The sequence below is a fragment of the Acomys russatus genome, chromosome 3, assembly GCF_903995435.1.
Source record: "Acomys russatus chromosome 3, mAcoRus1.1, whole genome shotgun sequence".
NCBI classification, from domain to species: Eukaryota; Metazoa; Chordata; class Mammalia; order Rodentia; family Muridae; genus Acomys; species Acomys russatus.
The window spans coordinates 37,118,164-37,124,213 of NC_067139.1; positions in this window are offsets into that span (position 1 = coordinate 37,118,164).

The window sequence follows — 6,050 nt, forward strand, 5'->3', positions numbered from 1 at the left end:
GTGAGTTCAGGACAGCCAAGGCTACACAGAGAAACCCTGTCTCGGAAAGAAAAAAAAAAAAAAAAAAAAAAAAAAAAAAAAAAGATCTTGTCATAGAGTGGGGGAAAAAGAAAAAAAGAAAGGAAGAAAGAACATAAATGAATGTGACAGCTTCCCCGGAGGCAGCTGGGGTTGAAATGGGAGGGGCTGGGGCTGAAGGAACCAACAAAATACCAGGAAGGGAGAGCAGGAGTCTGGAGGGAGGAGTGAGATGCAGATAGATCCCTGGGGTGCCTGAGATGCATGCCTGAGATGGATACAAAGGCATGCATCTCACTTGTGAGGTGCTAGAACACCAGCAGGGGAGGGAGGGGGTGACCCAGGAAGGGGAAGCAGCCAAGAGGAGGTTACTAAGCCAGCTGCCTCGGTGGATGAGTGGAGCCTAGTTCTGCAGGGAAATATTAGAAACAGGAGTAAGTGTATATAGTGTAAGATCCTTCTGCTTAGGGGATCTCCCTGGGCACCTCAGGCAAAATGGTTCCAGCAGTGTGAGTGCTTCTCTTTGATAGAGACCCCTTGGTGGCTGTGTCTGCTATGGGGTCATGGTCAAAATCTCTTTGCATCTGTGTCCTCTGCCGTGCCCTGTGACTGCTTCTGTTCCAAAGAGACTTGTTAATAAAAACATAATTTAAAATTACTGGGCAACCAAACACTTGCTAGAGCGGATGAGAAGCTGAAAACGGGCAAGAAAGCAGTTCCTGTGTGCTCAGTGTTGGCGTTGCCACTCACTGCGAGGTCTCTGTACCTCAGAGTTGTATGTAACTCTAGGCTTCCAGAGGCCTGCATGTGCCCAGCATAGATAGTATGGCTCTTATGGAGAGCACCTCTGTTAACAGTAAGCCTAATGCAGATGTCTTTTTTCATGAGACACCTCCATTTCCCTTTGGGGATGACTTCTACATTCATATATGGCATGGGTAGTGACCCAGATATGGCCAACCGCTGCCCAGTAATTCCTTCTGGGAATGGGGGTGAGAGCAGGTGACCAGACCCAGGGCAAGCTACTCTCATATACTCTTCTGAAATTTTACGTGTTGCTAGATCAATGACATGCCTACCTAGAGCTTCCTGGAGAGCAATTTGTGTCCCTTTATGGAGAATCTCCCAAGGCCTGAGACTTGGGCTTCCCTTGTAATAAGCCTATGTGGCCACCTGCACCCATGTGGGGTGTGTGTGTGTGTGTGTGTGTGTGTGTGTGTGTGTGTGTGTGTGTGTGTGCGCGCTCTCACATGTGCTTGTGCCTCAGGTTGGACTGCGGCTGGGGAGCCATACACATTCGTATGCACCAGAAGATAAACAAGTGCCTGCAGCTCCTTGGCGGGTGCCCAGGCCGGGGGTGGAATAAACAATCCCAGTGACTTTCTGAAAAGAGAGCGTGTGTGGCAACCGGCACCATGGAGACAAGCAGACTGTATTAGAGCAGAGACAGCAGCCAGCCCCCAGTGCCACGCTGAGTGGCTGTACACACATGCTCACCAGAGGCCCAATGTGTAGCTCATGTTCCCCTTTCTCTCCATCATGTCCATATCATGTTCATGTCTATTTCAAACACAGTTGTCTTTCACACCCAAGACTGCCCACTCCTGGGCTCTAGCCAGATAACCCCATTCCAGTTTTGCTAGAAGTTAAAGGCTTTGGAGAAGCTTTGAGATGGTCAATTAATAACATCCATAGTTCCTGTCCCCCCTTGCCTGTGCACTAGCTGCCAACTAGGCTGAACTTCAGTTTTTAGCAAATCACAACCTCTAGTGGTGGTGTATGTGTGTGTGTGTATGGGTGTGTGTGTGTGTCTAGGTGTGTATGTGTGTGGTGTACATGTGTGTGTGTGTGGTATGAGTGTGTGTGTGCATGACTGAGTGTGTGTGTCTCTAGGTGTGTATGGTATGTGTCTGTGTATGTATGTATGTGTGGTATGAATGTGTTCATGTGTGTCTGTACGTGTGTGTGTGTGTGTGTGTGTTGAAGTTAGGATTATTGTGTGCCTATCTTTGGGCACCATTCTTGTACATAGTCGTGTGCTTCAGGGAGACATACACAGCTCATGTCCACAAGCTCATCCAGAAGTGCCCAGACCACACACTCCTTCAGGCTCCATGCCTCTCCTGCACACCATGTCCCCTGCCCATGATGATGGTAGTGCTCCTTGAATGTTCCATAGTTGTCACCATACTTTATTTATCCACCTCCCCTTGTTTCTTTGTAGCCTTGGTTGTCCTGGACTCACTTTGTAGACCAGGCTGGCCTCGAACTCACAGAGATCCACCTGCCTCTGCCTCCCTGAGTGCTGGGCGTGAACTGCCATGCCTAGCTTATATTTTATTTAATTCTTAAGGAAAGCCAACTGAGATGGACAATTATTAGACCCACAGCTGGGAGCTGTACTGTGGCCAGACACATATGCTTGCAGAACCCATGTGCATGTTCCCTCCCCAACCCCCCATTAGCCCAGATAACTCACACCTGACAAAGCCTTCCTGACATCCTCACATGATTGCTCCCAGGCCTCACTATGCTCCCCAAGAGTCATCAGAGTCCTAGGCCTGAGCACAACCAGCTGGACATGGTGGCACAGGCATGTAATCCCAGCTGTTCAGGGAGGCAGGAGGATTGAGAGCTCAAAGCTAGCCTGGACTATGATGACTTCTAGGCTAGCAGCAATTGAGCAAGATTCTGGCTGTGTAAAAGTAAACACAAAAACAGGTTGTGGTTGTAGTGCAGGTATAAGGTATAGAATACTTGCCTAGCATATGCAAGATCCTGCCTGGGTTATATCCTCAGGACTGAAAAAGAACAGAGAGAGAGAGACAGAGACACAAAGAGAGAGACAAAGACACACACACACACACACACACACACACACACATACACACACACAGAGAGAGAGAGAGAGAGAGAGAGAGAGAGGAGAGAGAGAGAGAGGAGAGGAGAGAGAGAGAGAGAGAGAGAGTGATATCACGATCTGATGCCCACACAGACCCCTCCTCACCCCCCCACCCCCCCCCCCCCGGCAGCTGAAGGCTGGGGTGGCCCAGGATTTGGATGGGTGACAGGCTGAATCATGGCCCAGCTGCTCCATGATAGTCCCTCCCCCTTCTGCCCAGAGAGCCTATTTGGAAGGCAGGGGTGGGCCTTGGTGTTGTAGGGGAACAGGGAGCAGATGGGGGAACAGGAGGGGACAGAGTACTTAAGAAACAGACAGTGCAAAAGAGCCTCTCTGGAAGCCTATTCCTTATGCAGGAATGTGGCCCCTTTTGTTTGGAAATGGGACGGGAGCTCACTGGCTAGTCCCAGAACTCATTTTGGCTCCCTTCTCCCACCTCATAGTCCTAATGAAACAACGCTGACAACATTACCTATTCTGATTGCTCACTCCCAGTTAACTGCTCTCACTCTGCAGTTTATAAAGCACCAGTTTAACTGGAGGTGGAAATGAACTCCCTCACTCTGGAGCAGAGGAGACCAATATTCTGAAAGCTTGTATGCCCTGGCCAGTATCCCACAGCTGGTGAGATGACAGACACAGGGCAAAAGTCCAGGCCTGTGGAAGGGAAGCACCAAGAGGCTGAGCAAATGACCTGGTGGAAACATGGCGGGTGGGTATATGAGGTGATATGTAGCCATGGAAAAGACTGGGGAGGAGGGAGCACCAGAGGACATGATGGGGCATCAAAGGAACACTGTTGTGTATGTGGGGGGCACTGTTGTGTATGTGGGGGCACTGTAGTGTATGTGGGGGGCACTGTGGTGTGTGTGGGGAGGCAGTGTGGTGTGGAATACTTGGGTCAGGAGCAGAGTAGTGGTGGCTGGTGGAGAATGGTATATGCAAGATTGTTATAACTTTTTTAACCTCCCTGTAACTAATGGATTGTGGAATTTCTGTGCCTTCAAATCTTTCACTGTCATAGACCAATATTCCAAGACCAAAAAATCGAGAGCATGGAGTTTCTTTGGAAAAGGCTTTCATCTTGGTGACTTTGCTTCTGGATACCTCAGTTTCCTCATTTAAAAAAAAAAAAAAAATGACTCCAGGCCTGTTATGATAAGCTATTAGGAGGCTTGAGTGAAACCAGCACCCTGCCCTTTCACAGCTGTGAGGGACTCCACAAAGGCCTGCTACTATTTTTCACACTTTGCTTTGCCATTTAACAAACATGGATAGGTGCTGGGCAGAGGGCAGAATGGGCTTTTGGAGGCTTGGGGGCGGTGCTGAACAGGGAATGGATGGCATCTCTTCCTTTCCCCTGCCTGGGCTCTATCTGGCCTTCCCCCAACCTCAGCCCAGGAGCCTGTTTCTAGGCAACCGGATGGATGCAGAGATGGTTCGGAGGGGAGAGAGCTATAAATAGGGAAGGGAGAAAACAAAAATAAGGTTCCAGAGAAATCCCTGGGGCTGGGGGTGGGGAGACAGGCGAAGGACATGGGGACAGCCCCTAACCCTTCATCAGGGGGAGCAAGACAGTTTCCCAGCTAGCTGCTCAGCAGGAGTCTCCAGGGTGCTGATGTGGACAAGCATCATGAGGCACTGAGAAGAAATGGCTTCAGAGCCATAGGGAATCTCAGAAAAGAAAGGGTTTCATTTGAGCAGAGTAGAGACGAGAGCAGGTGCTTAGGAGAAAAGAAGGCAGGCAAATGGAGAAAAAGCCAGGCTCAGCAGGGGCTCTTGGGAGGCCTGGCTGGTTTCAGCCTCCTACATACACAGAGGCAGACCCTACCTGGAACATTTACTCTCTCCAGATAGCCTCCTGGTGTCCTTTTTTGGGGGGGGGGGCGGGGAGCGGTTTCAGCTCTACCTCACCTCAACACTTGACCTGGCCAACTTATTTTTAAATTTTATGATAATTTTCTCACACTTATTAATTTGTGGGTAGGAAGGCACATCCAGAGAACAGTTTTCTAAAATTAGTTTTTTCCTCCTTCTACCATGTGAGTCCCAGGGATCAAACTCAGGTCATCAGGCCTGGCAGCAAGCCCCTTTACCTGGTGAGTCATCTCACTGCCCAGTGGCTACCTTCTTCTTCTCTTTCTTCTTCTTCTTCTTCTTCTTCTTCTTCTTCTTCTTCTTCTTCTTCTTCTTTGTTCCCCTTCTGCTCTTCAAGACAGGGTTTCCTCTGTGTAGCCTTGGCTGTCCTAGACTCACTTTATAGACCAGGCTGGCCTTGAACTTACAGCTATCTGCCTGGCTCTGCCTCTGCTGGGATCAGAGGCGTGTGCCGCCACGCCTGGCTTTGCAGTGGCTACCTTTTAATGTTGCTAGGCACCCATTCCTTTCAGACTTCCTATCACATCCTTTGATGTTTCCTTAAAGCTTGAATCGATCTTTATCCTCTTTCCATTTCTTCTCTTTTTGGAAGGTCATGGTCTTGCCTCAAATACATGGATCTCCTGGCTCAACCCCACATCTGGCATTTGAGTTATCACAACATTGAGGTTTCGGCAAAGCTCTCACTTGAAAGACCAGAGCATGGAGCATGCAACACATATGGACCATAAGCACCCTAAGCACACATGAGCACAGATACAAGCACAGCATATATGCACAGCCATACCATGAATGTAGTAATCACACATGGCTCAACAGGCACACAGTGTCACTACATTCTCCATGACATTGCACAAGTGTTTGTTATTTCCACATTTCTGTTTCCACTTTTGGCTGTTATCCATATTTTTCCATTTGTCTCTCTTCAAAGGCAGAGGACACAGGTTTTGGAAATTCCAAAGATCTTAATCAGGCCTAGGCCTCAATGTGGCTTTTGACATTTCTCAGCCATCAGCCCTGGCAGGTAGCTTTGCCTCTCCAGCTCCTGTTTTTCCTCTGTAGGTTGAGGTTGTAGCCATGAAATAATGAGAGTAGGGTTCAAGTGAGACTAATAAAGATCAGCACCACATGCTGGGGATGCAGTGGGAGCTCAGGACACACACACACACACACACACACACACACACACACACACACACACACAGCCATAAGACATAGGCTGGCATCTCTGCGGACACTTCTGGATTTGTGC